Genomic DNA, 20,571 nt, shown 5'->3' with positions numbered 1-20,571 from the left:
AATTCATGTAGAATTAGGTTTTGAACCTGTAAATGCTTATGCCCATGGTGAACTCTACATATATGAGAACTCCTGTTGTCTCCAATGGGACTAAACACAAGTATATTAAAAAATATATATGTCTACAGGATCCAGCCTTTACTTTGTTGAGGTCTCTGTTTTCTTTCCCCTTATTTCTCTTCTCTTGTGCCCTTATTTTAAATTATTAGCAGAGTGTTCAGCCCTATAAGCCCCCTGTACACAGAACTACCCTTCAATGGATATGCTGCATTATATTAATAGGTATAAAATGTGTTTGCTGCTTTTGTTTTTGTAAACATCACAATAAATCTGCTGACCAAGAAAACACTCACGTCAAGGCTGTGAAACACACTAAAAAAAGCAACATAAGGCTAAAATTCCATTCTTTAATGAATCTTCTAGTGATAATGTGCTAGTAATGTGCCAAATCTTGACTGTGCATCCGTTGAACTTACTGGAAGTGGTACAGGGAACACTGCTCCTGGAGGCATTTTCCCTCAGACAGACACTACTAGTAAAATTCTGGCTTAATATGTCAGAGTTTTGTCACTGATTTCAGTGGGGCCTGGATTTCACCATATGTCTTTTGAAACACTTGTCAAGCATTAACTATCACACTCATTGAAAGCGTCAAATATGCACTACCCTGCCATACCATGAGCAACTAGTGGCCTGCAAAAGGGAAGGAAGGCTAGGGTCACTTCTATTAACCTTTGCTATTCACCTAGTGGAGTCTAATTTCATAGCCATTATGCCTCTCCTAAATGCGGAGATCGTAACAGTAACAAGCAGAACTGGTCAATAGTTAAAAATATTGAACACATTTTGAAATTCGGGGAAAGAAAAACAGGAACTATTTCAATTATTTTTTTCCCGGAATGTTGCTCTGTTTTTTTACGAGTTATACAACTGGCTGGATGTTTTTATTTCCCCTACTCCTTTTTTTTTTTTTTTTTTCTTATCAGCTCTTGTAACCAGCTGTTGTTAAAAGGGGCAAAGGAAAAGGTTCCTTGTATCACATCCTCCCAGCGCACCCTTGCGAAGATGAATATCATCCTACCCTTTGTGTTTGTACAACATTTTTGAAAGCATGAAGTACTATGAAATTTCTTAGGATACTGATGAAAGATAACCTACGCAGTGCATTGCCTAGGGAAATGATATAAGTCATTGGTGCTGTAGAGTGGTACCGTTAGTTTTAAGGGCAAGGTCGGGAGTGCAAGAAACCCCCTTCATTCCCTGTATTACTTCTCATGGTAAGGTTTCTTGTGTCTTCTGCATTCTGGGACTGTTTGTACATGTCCCCTCTACCCCATTCCACCCCTTCCCCTTGGGAAGAGGATGCCTGAAAGGGGGTTTAGAATCCTACCACCATAGGGTTAGAAGGGACCACAAGGGTCATTTAGTCAAAACCTTGTCAAGATGCAGGATTTGTTTGTGGTGTTAGGTAAGAGGAAGGGTGGAGGGACATAGCCCAACACCCCCCTCTGCATCAGCCCACAGTATGGAGTCAGTGGACTGGAGGGAGAAAGATGCCCATTCCCACAGATGCTCACAGCCTGTACACAAGGGTCAGGCCTTGGAGAGGTGGTGCTTGCCAGAGACAAGATTCCTCTAGGATGTCTTCTGGATGTCAACCCCAGGTCTGCACTGCCCCTCCCCTCCCGTGGGTTAATAACTACACTTACCATACATTCCCTTGTTTGCCTGCTTTTTAATCAGTCCCCTTTCCCCATTACTCATTATCTTAGCATTTCTCGTTTGTGTATTCATTTGGTTTAATTTTAGAGGCTTTTATTTTTTAAACCTAGACATTCAAGCATTGTCAGTGTTTCAAACCAACATCTACAATAGGAAGCAGGGGATATATTGAAAGCCAGGCAAAAGCTCATCCATCCATTATGTTAGTTCTGCCATTAAGGATCACTGGCTAATGGATTTCTGATGTAGATGGAAGTTTTTGTGCCACTGAGATATTACTGTGACAGATGAGGTCACAATAGCTTTAACTGATAGTCTTTCAAGCCTGAAGAGTTTGCTTTCATGGCTTCTGCTGAAGCATTTCCAGTGCAATGAATGATATTTAGAGCATCCAAGTTCTCTATTGCAAAGCATGTTGCTTTTATTTTTCGTTTCAATTACCGAGGCCTTAAGCTTGCTTCAATGTTAAAAGTATAAATCATGTTAATTAGAAAAAAATAAAGGGGGGATCTTAAAGGACAAAATAAAGGTCCAGAAGGTCTAGATAATGAAAAGTCATCTTTGAAGTAAAATCTTCACTAATTTGAAATTAACTTTAAAACATTTAAAAGACTGCCACCCCAAAACAAAATCAAAGCCAGGACTTACTGTCTTTCTGATTTTCTGCTCACATGTTTTATAGAAGCAGCACTTGTAGTGATTTTGTAGTAGTACTACTGATTTTGTAGTAGATTTTCAGAAACAGCACATTAAAAATTTAATAAACAAAGCAGTAATTTTTGTATGTATCTCATTTCATTCAGTTTAGTAGTATATGGGAGAGGGTACACACAGGTATCATAAGATATTGTTCTTTAGTGAAGTAAATTAGTGTAATAATTGGGAAGAAAAAAGAAAAGAGGAGAGATTATCCTATAATAAACATGCAAAGTTAAATGAGTCAATCTAAGATCTGCATAGACCTGACTTAATACTCACTGAAGTCTATGGAAATGACTTCCATTGACTTCAAATGGCTCTGGATCATGCAGTCTATGAAGACCTTCTTTTTGACCATTAATATATTTCTCTTCCCCCTCCCCTGTTCTTACCTGCGACTTTTTAATATATGTTTTAATGTGTATATATTAGATTTATATTTTATATTCATTATATTCTTAATACAATGTGGAATTTGAGCTCCAAAGATGTTGGCTTTTTAAATAATGACAAACCATGTTTTATATCCATGGCAGTATAAAAAATAAAATAAATATTGAAATATAAGAAAGACAAATGCCTTATTTGCCTTTTCTCTCTCTCTAAAGCATAATAGTCCTGGAAACCATCAGACCTAGCAACCAATTTGTTTTTTATTATTTTGTCCAAATTATGCCATTTATGAAGTGGTCCAGGTTGGGATGGGAGTGTAGTGGAGCCCTTTCTTCCTCTAGAATCTCAGGGAGAGATTGTGCCAGGGTGACCATCCATCTCCCAGAACTAGTAGAGAAGAAAGTAGGGCTTCTTAATCACCTCCCACTTGGAATAATAAACCTCCCTCTGAGTGTGGAGACAACAGGTGTCTCTGGCACATACGCACAGGGCACTCTACTCAGCACTGATAAGGCCTCACCTGGAGTATGGTATCCAGTTTTTGGCATCATACTCTGGGAAAGATTTGTACAAATGGGAGAAAGTCCAGAGAAGTGCAAGAAAAATTATTAAAGAAAACATGACCTATGAGGAAAGATTGAAGAAAAATTGTGTTTATTTAGTCTGGATAAGAAAAGACTGAGGTGGGACATGATAACAGTGTTCAAGTATATAAAAGGTTGTTATAAAGAGGAAGGTGATAAATTGTTCTCCTTAATCACTGAGGACAGGACAAGAAGTAATGGGTTTAAATTGCAGCAAGGGAGATTTAGGTTAGACATTAGGAAAAAACTTCCTAACTGTAAGGGTAGTTAAGCACTGGTACAATTTATCTAGGGTGGTTTTGGAATCTTTCATTGGAACTTTTTCAGAACTGTTTAGAGAAACACCTGCCAGGGATGGTCATAATACTTAGCCCTGCCTCAATGCAAGGAACTGGATTAAATGACGTATTGAAATCCTTTCCAGTACTACATTTCTGTGATTCTGTAAAGGTTTCTTGTGCCCTCCCCACTACTCAAGAGCCATTCACAATCTTCTGGCTCTATAATTTTCCATCATACTCTGTTCTTAGACACTCAGTGATGGTCTTCATACTTGTGATATAAAGAGGGATAGATACCCATAGAGCTACAGATAGTCCTGATCCCTCTTCCCCAGTGGATTTTTAATCAAAGTCTATTTCTGCCTACAGTTTGTGAATTCGTTAGTATTTAATTTTGCCCCCCCTCTCCCCCCGCCCACCTATGCCACCTCCTCCATTGCCAAAGGGCCCATTTTGCCTTTGATTTAAATTGTGGTGACAAAATAGTGAGTCAGGCCCACTATCTTCAGTGTGAAAGTACATGTAGCTAGTCATGTGAGGAGCAATGTGACTAAATCCCAGGTGATCACCAAACTGTTTTAACATTGGTTATAGCTCATTCTCCACACATTTACACATACACACACACATACTCATGGTGCATATATACAATATATAAAGGATTCAGAAAGAAAGAAATTCCTACTTTGGAATGATTAAATATCCTCCCATCAAAAAGGAACATAAGAATGGTCATACTGGGTCAGACCAAAAGTCTATCAAACCTAGTATCCTGTCCTCTGACAGTGGCCAATGGCAGTTGCCCCAAAGGGAATGAACAGACAGGTTATCAAGTGATCCATGCCCTGTCACCCAAACCTAGCTTCTGGCAAACAAAGGCTAGGGACACCATTCCTGCCCATCCTGGCTAATAGCCATTGATGGACCTATCTTCCATGAATCTATCTAGCTCCCTTTTGAACCTCATTATAGTATTGGCCTTCACAACACCCTCTGGCAAGGAGTTCCAGAGGTTGAAAGTGTGTTGCGTGAAAAAAATAATTTCTTGTGTTTGTTTTAAACTGGCTACTTATTAATTTCATTTGGTGGCCCCTTGTTCTTGTATTATGAGAAGGTGTAAATAACACTTCCTTATTTACTTTCTCTATACAACTCATAATTTTATAGACTTCTATCATGTCCCCCCTTAGTCACCTCTTTTCCAAGCTGAAAAGTCCCAGTCTTATTAATCTCTCCTCATATGGAAGTTGTTCTATACCCGTAATAATTTTTTTTGCCCTTTTTGGAACCTTTTCCAATTCCAATACGTCTTTTTTGAGTAGGGGCGACCACATCTGCACGCAGTATTCAACCATGGACATATTTCAATTTTTTACCAAAAAATCCCAAACAAACAAACAAACAAAAAACCAAAATGTCTATCAAGTTTTATTTTTGGTGCTGTTTACAGAACTTTAGCTGTCTTTGCAGTTCCATGGTCCAGGGAGCCCCTCCAAGCCAAGTGGCACATCGTACTCTCATCAGGCCTGAGACACTCATTGCTCCAACTCTCTGTTGTCATAATCTGTATATAAAAGGTGTTGTGTAAGGTGTAAACTGGTAACACGCTGATCATTAAATTATTGGTAATGTATATACAGGTGAGGAATAAAGAACTATAGGAGCGTGCTGAAAACATGTTCCTAAATGTATTTAACAGGCAGTGCATATACCCAGCCTGCCATAGACAAAGGAATGTTGATTTGCTGGCTTGACTGTGTTTCACATGTAAACTAAGCAAAGGGAGACAAAAAGGACATTAAATGTATGGTAAACAAAGCCATCCGGCGAGCAAGTGGGGGAAGATAGCCTCTGAATCTCCATGAAGGATGGTGACTCCAGCCTCCGGCGCCTGGGATTATGTGTCTGCTTAACTGGCTTTTTAAATTTCAATTTGAAAAAAAAAAATAAAGCATGGAATTAGGGGGAGCAGGAAACCATGTACCCTCTTCAAACAGGATCAATGAACTTTGTGAAGATATAAGCTGAGGCAAAAAGCCATTTTGTTATCCTTCGCTGTATGGACAAAAGAGACCAGAGCTCTTTTAATCTGAGAAAGTTGGATCCTTGAACTGAGGCGGGGGGGGAAGGGGAAGGTTCAGGGTTTGAAGTCTTTGGGAACTGACTGTAGGTGAGAAACCTATTTACACAAAGATTGTAATTTGCTGAAGTAAAGTTTTAGTCAGTTGTAAAGTGTATTTAGTTTGGTTTTATTTTACTTGTAGCTATTTATGTGAATTCTATTCCTATTTTCCTTAAATATCTGTTCTTTGTTAACAAACTTATTCTTGCTTTATTACAAAACCATCTCAGGGCTGTGTGTTAAACTGAAGGTAGAATCCTCTGAAAACTAACAGCCTGGTGTGTGAACTGTCTCATTGGACGCTGCAAACTTGATAACTTCTGCGAGAGTTGAGTGAGAGTGACTGGATACTGCAGAAAGATATCTCTAGAGAACTTGGTAATTGGCATTCACTGATTATTACTGGCAAGGCAAGCTATGGACTAGCAGAATCTGAGAAGTTTGCTAGTGAGGTAGACAAATTGGTGTATCAGGGAGCTGCAGCAGCAGAGCTCACTTTTGCTGAGGCAGAGCGTTAACGGAGTGGCTCACAATTCTGGTGACCTGAGCAAAGTGTTGCAAGTATTATGGAGCGCTTACACCAGGATGTACCTACCTCTTCTAAGGAAAATAAATTATTTGTGTGTAGGAGTAGCTTTTTCCAGTTTAGATTAAGTGAATTTGGAACAGGTTTAAGTTAAACTGAAATGAGTCTCTGCCAAGCTGAAACAAGTGTCCTCAAAGGGATTTGGGCCAGGCTAACTCCACTGTTTTAAAAACAGATTTCAGTTAAACCAGTGGAACTTTCCCATGTAGACAAAGTCTTTAGTTTCTCTGTGCCTCAGTTCCCCAGCTATAGCTTAATGGTAATCACACTTCCCAACCTCATAGGGGAGTTATAAGGATAAATCTAATAGAGATTGTGTGATGGGGACCACAGAAATGCCTCAGGCTATGTCTGTACTTCCCTGAAGGTCGGACTCTGGGGGTGTGAATAGCAGTGTGCACCAACGTGCTGCACTGTGACTCTCCAGTCTGAGGGTGAGAGCTAAAACTTTCCTAGTTAGCATTAGCATTTAGAGACTACATTAATGTGAACTAGGAACCTTTTTGTTTATGCCCACGGTGTCCATATAGGGGAGTCACAGCTCAGCACTTTGGTGCCTGCTATTTATGCTCCTGTGGTCTGAACTGGGGGGTAGTGTTGACAAGCTCTTAAATAGATAAAAGAATAGAACAAGGTTCATGGCTGGATGATATTAGATGCCTGGTTATGCATGGGGTATGTTTCTGTTTGAAAGGTAGAGCTCTGCACATCTGCAGATATCCGTGGACCATGTTTGCCAATTGTGGATGGATGCAGATCAAAATTTGAATCTACAGCTCTGCAAATCTGTGGATATTCACTTTATAACCATAGATCATGTTTGCCGGTCAGCTGCAGATACAAATTTGTATCCACACAGGGCTCTAATGATAGGCTGCCTATTTCAAGCACCGAATTGGGTGCTGGAAATTTTATCATTTTTCACGGAAGTAGCTGTGCCTCTCCAAAGCTCAAAATGGCATAATTAGTAAATGTCCCCCTCTGTTATCAGTTTCTCTTGCTCATTCATATTTGACAGATATTACTCTTCTATTTGTCTTTCTTGATTCAGTTCAGATGACATTCATAATGTCTTAGATGTTTAAAATAACTAGTGTCATTAATTCTTCTTTTTAAATTGAGAATATAGCTTATTTGATTCCCTTTTGACTCAGTAAGCCTAAGCCAAACAAAGTTTATCTTTTTTTATTTCAAATGCACCTTGGAGACAAAAGCTGGGGCTGACACCTCTTGCCAGCTCATATTTAATGAAATATGACTTTCATTTGTTTTATTTCTCATCATTCATGTTTATAGGCTATGCATACTTGACTTTGACTCTTTAATTTCTTATAGAATGGCATACCCACCACTTGTCTTCATATCTTTTCTTTCTGAAGACATATATTATTTATCTGCATTGGATGAATTATTGTTGTCCCTTCCCCATTATCCTTTAAAACATCTCAGTACTCTATCTGCAGTTTATTATTATTTACGACCGTGAACATCAATTATCCATTCCTGAGCCACAGTTTATGAGGGCTAGAGGTTAGCCTGTGACATCTGCCTTGCATGTCAAATCTTATCAAAGCTTTCACTCAACATTGTCATTTGTAAATCTGCAAGAGTGCTCCAAACAATACTCATTTAAATAGTTTACTGTTTGATTTAGTGCACAGTTGGCTAAATTAAACACTTTCTTCCCAACTCCAAGTCTCTAACTTAATGTTTGGCATGACCTTAAGTCTTTCTTGGGAAATGAATTTTGATCAGAGATATCTGATCATGATTTTCAGAGTAATTTAAGAAATAGGCAAACTGACATTAGTCCAAAATGAAAAGATTGCAATTTTGTAAGTATTTCACAGAAACACAGTCTTGCCCACAATTTACTAATTAGTTGGAGCTGCAATGCTATGGTATCTCCTCTTAGACTACAATACTAACTTCAACAATTTATTTGCTGTTTCATTACCTAGCCTATTCCACTGTTTTGACTAAGCCAACATTGAGTGTGCTAAAGAAATGATCAATTGACCCCAAAATTGCTGAATGGGATGGCAGGAGTTTTATTTATTTTTTTAATGTAATTTTATTTTATTTTTTCAATCTAAATTCTAGTGACCTGGGTTCTCTGATTTTATTGCCATAATATTCTGCCATTGTGATGCAATAAACTTTGTTTACATTGTGTGACATAAGCTCATTCACTAACAGAAATTTGGAGACAAAATCTGGATATTCTTTTGAATGCTAGCTATATACATAAATATTCATTGTAGAAGGGGTGCTCAGGTGAGTATTCTAAGCTAAGCACCAAAAGGGGCACCACCATCCTGGCTTTAGTGTGGGTTAAACATGCTCAGATTGGTGGAGGAATGACTATTTTTTGAATCCTAATAAGAGTTATACAGCACATTGCTTGATGGTGTCAGGACTTGGTTGGTTGTGCATGCCCAGCAGCAGAAATTTCAGTTCCTGGGAGATTTTAGCAGCAGAAAGTTTGAATGGTACTTTTGTGAATGCCAGTGGTGCCTAAATATTAGATGTAAGTACATAAAGTGGCAGCTGGGCACCCCTTGTGAATCTAGCCCAATGGGTGAAATTCTGCTCATGTTGATGTCAAGGGGAGTCTTTTCCATTGACTTCACTGGGGCTGGGAGTTTACCAAGAGTGTCTGATCTGTTGGATCAGCTGAGCTGTGCTAAGGCACAGTTTTGGCCTGGAAAAGTCAACTGTAGGCATGAGAAGTATCTATCTACAACTACTCCCAAGGCAGAAACCTTCATCTCTTGTAAAGAGAAAACATGGGCTGCACGCACTACACAGGATGGAGTTGTCTCATGATTATATGCAGACTTTTTATCCTGCTGAAGCTGCTAAAGTGAGGCAATGGGGACAGCTGAGATCAATAGGTTGCAACCCTCCCAATGCATTGCAGCCCGTTCATATTGCAGAGCCAGCACTCCTCAGCCAGTGCTGGAGCTCCTTACTCGGACTGCATTTCCACTGCACTGTGGAGCCAACAGGCAGCTGCAGCCTGACCAATCTCAAGCATTCAATAATCATGAGATAGACTTAAACATAATGGGGCTGGTTAAAAATACTAATTCTGGTTTCGTCTTAATTTTCCTTCTGGCATTTGAGGCTTTAGGGTTCCTGTTTCCCAGCTTTGCTCCACAACAACGAGTGCTAGAAACTTACTTTTAGGCTACATCTACACTACACTCCATTTTCAATGCTGCAATGGAAAACAGGCTGTGTCCACGCTGCAGTGTGTAGCTACGCATGTCAGTGAAATGCTCTGGCAGCGGGGAAAGGTCTTCAACAGCTTCCCCATGGTAGAGCCTTTCCCTGCTGCCAGAGTCTTTACCTAGGCTGGGAAAAGGCTCCAGCAGCTAGGAGATAGCAGAGCAATTCCCTGCTGCCAGAGTCTTTACCTTTGGCAGGAAAGAGGTCCAGCAAGAGGAGCTCCCAGAGTTATTTCCCTCAGACACAGAAGGACTCTAGCAGAAGGGAGTTGACAGCCTTTCCTGGCTGCCTCCCCCACCAGAGCCTTTCCCCTGGTGACAGAGGCTTCTCCTGAGGCAGGGAAAGGCCCCGGCTGCTGAGAGGCAGCAGGACACTATGTGGCTAAATATATCAGTGTAGACTGGAAGGCATGGCTTGGGTGAGTAGAGAGCCAAGTAGGGTATGTACATACCTTCGGGTGTGTCCATACTCTAGTCACCTAAGTTACACTGTTAGTTAAGCCTGTGCTTGCAGGGTACCTGAGTACATACTCTACACACTGCTGAAAGAAGTATCCAGCGTAGACATAGCCTTAGTGAAATGAAAGCTGAAATTCTCATGTAATCACATGACTCCAGAAGCTGGGACTTCTAAGAAAAAACCCTACATACCATGAGATTTTCAATAAAATTGTGGAAAGTAGCAACTCCGTAGCTGCAGGCACTCTGCTTGCATGACCAGTGCAGCAAAATAGATACCTGCCAACCTGGGTTCCCTTTTCTACTGCTGTTTCCCAGCCTGCTTAGCTATCTCTCCAAAACAGCACCCCAAAATTGTTTTAACTGAGCTTCTTTCAGAACTATTTGGTAATATAGACCAGAGGTTATTTTTCTCCAGTATACAGTACAACTAGTGGAGTACTGTATAAATATAGGCCATCTCTACAATGGTGACAAGCACTGTTTCTGTTTTGTTTCCCACCCTAGCAGTACATTAAAATTGTAGTGCATGGATGCAAATTCTCACACTGCACTGTTGTATTCAGAAACCATTATCTCCACAGGAAATAATAGCAAGTGGCAGGTTTCAGAGTAACAGCCGTGTTAGTCTGTATTTGCAAAAAGAAAAGGAATACTTGTGGCACCTTAGAGACTAACCAATTTATTTGAGCATAAGCTTTCGTGAGCTACAGCTCACTTCATCGAATGGATATATTAATTAAGAGTTCTGCACACTAACAATGAAGATAAGGTGTGTTGACACTGTAGCTATGTGAATAAGAATAGCTAGAGATTGCTTCAGAAATTGACATTGAATCCTTGTACAGTAAATACATTTACTTACAATAAATACTGACTGTAAACTAGCTAGCAATACCTATGGGTAATGCTACTGCTAAATTTCACTTGAAAGACTCCCTCACTGTGGCCTTGGGCAAATCACTTAAGATCAGTGTGCCTCAGATTCTACATCTGTAAAATGATGTAATGAAGATAGTATACAGTATTGTTGTAGCTGTCTTGGTCCCAGAATGTTAGAGACACGTGATGAGTGCAGTTTTGTTTTATTTTAGATTTGCAATCTAAATTCAAGTGACCTGGGTTCTCTGATTTTATTGCCATAATATTCTGCCATTGTAATGCAATAAACTTTGTTTACATTATGTGACATAAGCTCATTCACTAACAGAAATTTGGAGACAAAATCTGGATATTCTTTTGAATGCTAGCTGTATACATACATATTCATTGTAGAAGGGGTTCTCAGGTGAGTATTCTAAGCACCAAGCTAACCACCAAAAGAGGCACCACCATCCTGGCTTTAGTGTGGGTTAAACATGCTCAGATTGGTGGAGGAATGACTATTTTTTGAATCCTAATTAGAGTTATACAGCACATTGCTTGATGGTGTCAGGACTTGGTTGGTTGTGCATGCCCAGCAGCAGAAATTTCAGTTCCTGGGAGACTTTAGCAGCAGAAAGTCTGATGCCTGCAGATGAATGGTACTTCTGTGAATGCCAGTGGTGCCTAAATGTTAGCTGTAGGTACATAAAGTGGCACCTGGGCACCCCTTGTGAATCTAGCCCAATGGGTGAAATTCTGCTTATGCTGATGTCAAGGGGAGTCTTTTCCATTGACTTCACTGGGGCTGGGACAACCTTTTGAGCTTATTCAAAGCTGTGTAAGCTTTTTGTAATGTAGGCTTCTCCCCTTAGGGATGAGCAAACTAAATAAAATAAAATAAGCACCAACCTGAATATTCACCCATACCTTTTGAAACAAATACTGAGCTAATGGTACATTAAAATCAATTTCCCCCCTTGTTTGAGCAGTTCCCAGTGAAGTCAATGGGAGATGAGTCTGCTTACACTGTCTGAATTTGGTGTGAGTTTATTGTCTGCTACAGAAAGATTCAACAACATGAAATGAAATAGGAGAAACATGGACATAACTTCTGAGAAGTCCTCCAGATTTTCACAAAATATTTCATGTTTTACAGGAGAGGAGAGTGGGGAAAAAGAAAGGTCTCTCCAAGAAAGCAGCCACTGAGGCAGGATCAGTGGGAGAAATCCAGATTTCTGTGAGAGCCAGAAGGTGGAGAAAATAGGAAATGAAACCACAGTGGATGACAGTGATTTTCCTAGACATTGATTGGCATTCCAAAGCCGCAAGATAAGGGGAAGGGAGGACTGAAAGTAGGAATGGGTCTGAGGCTGGAGGGTTGGGGATTGTTGGGGTGGAGGTCATGATGAGAGAGGGTGGAGGAAGGGATAAGGGGAGGGCCAAATGTACGCAAGGATGAGAGGGTAAAGGAGGAGGAAAAGGAAGTGCCTGTTCAATGTGGATTTGTGAGAGTGAGAGGATGTGGTGGAATTACACTGAGTTTAAATAAAGCTCCAAAACACACACAAAAACCTCATAAAGACTTTTGCATGTGTTTAAACTATACATACAGAGAGTAGTACAATTTTGTGGTCGACAAATGCATACACAAGCCACCATTTTTTCATGGACTAAAATTCTCACAGTAAAACTTGAAATATTTTGTAAACTTCTGGGTCCACTTGAAATTTCACATTGATTCCTCAGGCTGTCCCTGCAATTTATTCTAATTCCTAAGTACTTTCAGAAAAAGCAATCAAGAATTTCCCTTGGGTTTTTCTTTTTGCATTTTGAAATTTTGAAAATTATAGCCCCTTTCCATTATTAGCCAAGCCACTCTCTCTAAGCACTGCACTGTGCACTAGTGATTATGGAGGTAGCATCTTTATTGTGCTGACATGGAAGCTTTCACTGGCTAAACAAGTGTTTTGGCACCGAAAAAAAATGACAAACACTTCACTCTTCAAAAAAAATCAGTTTATTTTTTGACAGTTGCCCAAACAGTAACATCTTTGCTCAGTTATACGGATGAGTTCATTTTAAAAGCACTAATAGTTTTCTCTTTCCTGACCATTATATATTAATGAATGTTATTTTTCTTCTATCTGCTATATTGTCTAGCTTTGTTTTTGCTTTCTAATCTGGCATGGTATATGATATAATATGAAAGGTTTTCTCTTAACTGAAACAAATAAGTAGCAATCCATCCCTCTTCTCCCTAGACATACTAGCTTTTAGGATATAAAAATATGTTCTCAGTGGGAGGAAATTGAATAAACATGTCAATAATAAAACCACACATTCTATTGTACATAATACTGTATGTTCCTTTCAAAAAGCACAGCTTGTGTATGCCAATTGTTTTCTTCTGCCCTGATTGAGACATTGTACAACAATCCCTTTCTGCTGAGAAATTCAGCATTGCTTTATTATTTTTATTTTTATTTTATTTTATTGTTTGTAAGAGTATCAAACACTCAGGAAAAACACAACTAAAATAAAAATCTGTTCATATCATCTCCTTCCCTCAGAACTGCTATTAATAATTTGGACTTCCACAGTGCCTTTCATCTTAGGCCTTGATCTTGCAAACACTTATGTACGTGTTTAACTTTACTATGCTGTGTAGCCTGGGACTACATGCAGTAGTAAAAGCAAGCACATGTGTAAGTGTTGGGCTAGATCAAAACTGTAGGATCTCAAAACATAATATAAATGCAGACCAATTAAGCCTTAGTACCTGTGGTATCAATAAATAATTACTTCCCACATTTTGCAGAGGCAGAAAACTGTGGTACAGAGAAAAATTAGGGTTGCCTATCCTCCAAGAGTGTCCTAGAGTCTCCAGGAATTAAAGATTAATCTTTAATTAAAGATTATGTATGATAAAACCTCCAGGCATATGTTCAACTAAAATTGGCAACCCTAAGCATAAGGGAGCTGCTGAACTCCCCCTCTCCCCCCCCCTCCACTTTCTTAAACTTCTCATGGTTTTATTGAGGGCACAAAGGAGAAAGTTGTTCCACTCTTCACAAGATCTGGCCCAGGATGAAGCTGAATGTGATAAATCCAGAGGTCCAGGAATCAAAGCCACATTTCTCAAATCCCTAGCTTGTCTTTGTCTCTGGTCTGAATGGTTAGATGTGGGCAGGAACACCTAGGCTACACTTACACTATATATGTAGTGAGAGAAGCAGGCTGCATCCTCTCCGTGGTTTGTAGCTACACGTATCAGTGAAAGGCTCTGGCAGAGGCAAGCCAGCAGGGAAAAGATTCAGTAGCTCCGCACTGCCAGAGTTTTTCAGTGAGGCAAGGAAAGGGGGGAGGGAGGATATGCAGCAGGGAAACACAATGTCTTCCCTTTAGTGCTGTCAAGCAATTAAAAACATTTATCGCAATTTAAACAAATGAATCGCAATCTATCGCGCTGTTAAACAATAACAGAATACCGGAGCCTTTCCCTGCTGCCGGCGTTTTTTCCTGTGAGGGGCAGGCTCCAGCAGTGGGGATGAAATAGAACACTACACTGCAATAAATAGCAGTGTAGAAGGGGAGGCACAGCTTGGACAAGTAGAGAACCATGTAGAGTTTGTACTCTGGTAAATATCTATACCCTTCAAGCATGTCTTTACTTGCCTAAGCTGTGCCTTGCAGTCTACACTATTTATACCCATGGTTCACATGTATGTACATTATAATCACCACAAGAAGTGTGCAGTGTAGACTTACCCCCTAGGGGAATATAAATAGTCCTTTAAAATCTCCAGACATTTTGCAGCATCTGGTTGATCTATCCAGCAGTGAGGTATGGAATTATTCTCAACTCACGGATTGTTTTAAATGTTTAGTGAAAAAAAAAATCCAATGTCATGTTCCAATTGGGATGTACTAGTACTCCTGGCAGCCCCTGGGCATTCGGCTCAGCTCTATATAAATATCCATACAATCAAACAATTTAATCTACACAGGGAATAGAACAGGGCAAAATCATTTATCTAAAAGAATGCTTGCTCTGTTATATGCATAAACATTGCAAGGTTTTCAATGTATTAAAGAGTAGGTTTGGTTGAAATGAAAATATTTCACAAATATTTTGGAAACCAGTTTGAAAGAATGGAAAAGAGTGAAGATGCAGGGCAAGAGTAAACTAGTTTCCTAGAAGATTAGGGAAGGGAGGTTAGATAGATGCATGATTTATTAAAGGGCTTAACAGTGGTTATGAGGCTATAAATTCTCCATCTTTACCTGGTGGAGCTCATTGACTATAAATTTCACTGTGGATGCTTCTAACTGCAATAAAGATTTTTCCACTTTCTGCACTGAATGGAGTTCCATCTTGCCTGTCTCTGGGCACACTACCTTCAGTCCATATTATGGAAGTGTATGGAGATGCAACTCTTGTTGAGGACCATGACAGAAGGGTTTACCTGGCCTATTAGGTTGGTTTTTTTTGTTGTTTGTTTGCTTTTTGTTGTTGTCTTATTTTATTTATTTCTTGGTTTGGTTTAAATCTGATGTACTCTGCAGCCTTAGTTACTGTGTTTGCCTATACAGAACAGTACTGGATGCTAAAAGCAATAATGGCCTAAAAAACTAAACCCGATCAAACCATTTGGATATCATGAAAGCGATTGAACAAAATTCATGACATTTCACACAAGTGTTAATTCTGTGTGGCTTCTGTGGAGTTAGGATTCTGTTGTCACAACATTTTCACAACTAGAAGCCAAAGGGTTTGTTCATCAATCCATAATCAGACATCTTCCTGATTTCTATTTTCTATTATAGGAAGGGGAAAAGTGGACCATGAAGTTGAAATACAGGACAGAGTGTCAGAAGATCCAGCTTCTATTTTTGGCTCAGCCACTAACTCATTGGTATGTACCATAACATTTTGGACTCTGACTACAGGAATGCAAAATAGTTTTAGCTATTGTTACATTAGCTCTTGTACAAAATAATCAATAATGTGATCTCACAGAATTTCCTGTTTTCTAATTCACAAAGCACATCTAACTATACGATTAAAAAATAAACAAAAAGGATGATCACAAAATGTTGTGGTGGTTTGTTTTTTTCATTACATTCAAGGTGCAATTTAGAGTAGGGTTGTTTGATTGTGATAGGTTATGACATTCACATAGCAATGGCTCTGGTTTCCTGATTAATTGAGCATATTCTGTGTAGTCAGGAGAATTAGCAGCAGTCAGTTTGACTCTGAAGGAGTGACTGCTCTGAGGTAAACAGGACTGGTGAGTGCTGAGCATTTCTGAAAAAAACATCAATCCAACTGTGGGTGCTGAGCATTTTTGAAGATCTGACCTTAAACGTTTGACCCATCCCAAAGATTGAATGAGTTGACTTTTGATTTTGTTATCTCAAATCTTAATGATAGATTAGGGATGACAAATATTGTTAAAACAAAATATTTGTCTTCATACTGTACCTTCAGTGTTGTATGTGAAATATTAATATTCATATATATTTTACTTTCAAAAGAAAAATCAAATTGCTTTTATTTTTTGCTAGATGTTTGATAATATTATCTAGCTAGAATCTTTCTCTATATGAGTCTGATTCAGCTCCTATTAAAATCAGTGCTAACACCCCTATTTCACGTCAGTGAGAGTTGGATCAAGATTTGTATTGCACTTTCATGATTCAATTTTCTCTGAATTCATCATGATACCTGATGACAATTAACTAGATACTTCATTGTAGAAAGTTTTTGTTTGTTTGTTTGTCTGTTTGTTTCAAAAATGGAGTGGGTGGCGTAACAACTGGATGAAATAAAGAATTTATATTATAATTTTTGTACCCCATATAATTTGTTGTTCGGCAAATAAATCAATATCAAATTACAAGACAAAGCATTGTTTTCTCAAGGTATGAAAATATGACCTTTACAGTTTTCCAGCAAAGGGCCCCAATATAATTTCTTATTCTTGCTTTCATCAAACCAGGCATTTCTTCACATTTGATGGAGATTACTTGAACCCGGTAACTTCAGGTCTTTGAACTGAATATTTGTAAAATATGACTTTCCCCTCATACTGAGCACAAAAAGCTATCTAGCTGTAAATTGGCAGATGAAGTACTGTGTATATCTCAATATTCCTTAATACAGGATAAAAATGAAATTCAGTATTAATACAAAATATATTCTACTGTTATTATACGTGTAATGCCATACAACTTACAATACCTAATTTCTGTGTATATCATCATACTTTCTTAAGGCTATATTTTGTATTCTCTGTGAAAGTGTCAGGGTTTAGCTATTTCTTGGGAAGGGGAAATGGTGGGTTTTGTTGTACTACTACATCATTGCTGAGGTGTGGCTATGCTTTTGGACATGCTGGATTCTCTTTTCTTCTCCTACCCCAACTATTGTCTAATAGACGATCCTCCCTCTCTCAGATTCTCTCCTCTCAAACTGTATGGCCCAACTCCCATCCTTCTGATTGATGTAAAAGAGAGAGACTTCCCCATTTTATCTTCTCCTTCAAATAATTTGCACTCTTCTAGGCTGCTCAGAGCTTTCCCAAGCCTCAAAGTGAAATGAATATGTGTCTGACACATGTTCTGAGTAGAAGTGAAACTGACTGGTTAGTTTCAAAGATTCAACATGGATGAAGTAATATCTTTTATTGGATCAACTTCTGTTGATGAGAGAGACAAAGATTTTGAGCTCACACAGAGCTCTTCCTCAGGTCTGGGAAACTTAGAGTGTCACAATTAAATGCAGCGTGCAACAGACTTTTCAGCATAAGAAGTTAACACATATTTCAAGGGACCACTCAGGATGAAGTGAATAGTTTCACTGAGGTGCTGGAAAGGTAGTAGTTTAGACAAATACCTAATCCTTGAGTGAGTGAAAAGGCGTTGGGGAAGAGAATAACAGTAGAACACCCATTTTCTCAGAGAGAAGTAATTTAGGTTCTGTATGTACTACTGCTGCCTACGCAGTTCTGTGAGCCTACATCTAAAATGGTCAAATTTACTACAGTGCCCAAGTGGATAAGCTGCCGCACTGAATCTCCCCAGATGTACTGTGCCTACTCAATGGCAAATGTTCAGTTTCCCCAAACCCTGTGTGTGTAATGCCCACCGTACATATGTATCAGTGTAGCAAGAGTTAATCAGTCAGAGAACATTCTCTGGTAATTAACTCTACATTGATTTTGTCTGATAGCTTGATTTTGAATTGATTCCTTATTTGACATTGTGGTTGAAAGACAAATTTGTATTATCACTGTCATGCTCTGGTTTGGCATTTTCTATGTTCCTCAAAACACTTTTGGATGTTGTATAGAAAACATACAGTGTTGCCAGCATAAGAACATAAGAATGGCCATACTGAGTCAGACCAACAGTCCATCTAGCCCAGTATCTTGTCTTCCGATAGTGTCCAATGCCAGATGCTCCAAATGGAACGAACAGAACAGAGCAATTATTGAGTGATCCATCTCCTGTTGTCCGGTCCCAGCAGCTGGCAGTCAGAGGCTTAGGGACATCCAGAACATGGGGTTGCATCCTTGACCATTTTGGCTCTTGTGATTCTATGGGTCTCAGATTATTTGGCTTCTGGAGTCACACGATTACATGAGAATTTCAGCTTTTTTAAAAGTAAGTTTCTAGCTTTCAAGGTTGCATAGAAAGTCTTGAAAGTGTGAACCCTAACTCAAAAGTTTGAAAGGAAATAAAAAGAACCCAAAATGTATTATTTTAAAAAATCTTATTGTTTTGAGGGGCGTGACTTATGATATTTCAATACTTGGAATTGACAATAATGGCTTTTTGTGTTTTTTTACCATTAAATGTCATGTTTACAAAGTGCTAATATGCATAAACTCTTCATAGAAAGTATTGATGATTGATTTCATTGGCATTTACCAAGAACTCATGCCATGTATCCGTTACTGAAATGCCTAATTCTACAGTCAAATTGGATTATATGAAGAGAAGACTGCAATCAACAGGAAATGAACTCTGAATGTTTTATTAATGGATTTGGTGAAATCAAAGTTCAGCATTGATACTGTAATTATCGTCTGCCTTCACCTTAGAGCCACTGTTCATAATGTAACAGCTAATGTAATGTCATAGCAGATTTTCACCCCAAATTCAATGACTCTTAAATTGGTGGCACCTGATTTTTTGTGAAAATGTTGCAATTATGTTAACTGAGTAAAAACTCACACTGGAAAAGTTCTCAGTGTTTCTTGCTTCCTAAAATGTTGCCATATAATTTTCTGAACAGTCACCTTGTGCTGTACAATAGAAATCATATAATCAACATGTAGTTAAAGAGGCAATCCAAAAATGTCAATAGATAGGATTAATGCTTTGACACAGAGACATATATACTTGTAGGATTTTGGAAAAATTTGGGGTGGGATGAGGTCTAATTTTCATCGTATTGGGTAGGGGTGGTGACTCTAGCCGCTGTTTGTCAGAAGCTGGGAATGAGTGACAAGGGATGTGTTAATTGCCTTTGTGGCACCTGGCATTGGCCACTGTCGGAAGACAGGATACTGGGCTAGATGGACCTTTGGTCTGATCCTATATGGCCGTTCTTGTGTTCTAATTGCCATCAGATCATCAACTTGTGACAATCAACATAGTTTCATTGAAGCTCTATTATATATTGCAGAATTAGGTGTTGCCAAATCAGAGATGTAAACCCGATTGGCAAAATCCAATAAAATGTTTCATGCAGCCAGAGCCCCTTCACAACAGCCCCTCTCTCTCTCTATGTTCTACACCTGGTACTATGCCTCTCTCAGAAAAGCCCCCACATTTTTTCAATTTCCATTCCCCTAGTCTCTCTCTCAAACTGCACCCACCTGTAACACAGTTCAGAGAAGGGAAACCCAGTAATCAGCAATCTAGATACGTAAAAATGTTTTCCTTAGCCTACAGCTGGAATTCTGAAAAGTCACATCAATCCAGAGCATTTGTCACTGGTCTAGCTTAGAGTTCAAAATGAAGGCCTCAAACCTGCCATCTGTAATCAGACAAAAGTCTCCTTTATGCCAATGACAGTTTTATTTAAACATGAGCTATAGGAACAGGCTGAACGTTTAATGATATTTTAACCATTCTTTATTTTAAAGGGGAAGAGATCTGTCTATTATTGATGTCCCAGAAATGTGGACTAAACCGATGAACTCCTGAGTTCATTTTCTTGGCTGCTGACCATTCACAAAAGTCCCTTTTCAATGGGAAAACCATGTAATAAAATCACCGAAATACATGTATTTCAATTTCCCATTTAGCATGACTTTCTTTATAAATCTGATGAGTTCCTGAAGTGATCAATAGTGCAAAACATATATTAATGAACTGACTTGATGGAACAAGTAATCATTCAATGGGATCTTCAGGTTTAGAGCTTATCTACAATGGCAATATTAGCCACTGTTAGGGCTTGCACTGGTGTAGCCACTAGCCTAGATGTGCTGCAGTGATGTAAATTATGATTTGCACCAGTGGGGTTTACCCTAGTTTTCCACCATGTTGAGACTAAGAGTTTGAAGCTGCATCACTGGGTAAAAACTCTAGTGTAGATCATGGATGTCTTTAG

The sequence above is a fragment of the Caretta caretta genome, chromosome 1 (assembly GCF_965140235.1).
Source record: "Caretta caretta isolate rCarCar2 chromosome 1, rCarCar1.hap1, whole genome shotgun sequence".
Taxonomy (NCBI): domain Eukaryota; kingdom Metazoa; phylum Chordata; order Testudines; family Cheloniidae; genus Caretta; species Caretta caretta.
This window is presented reverse-complemented; position numbering follows the sequence as displayed.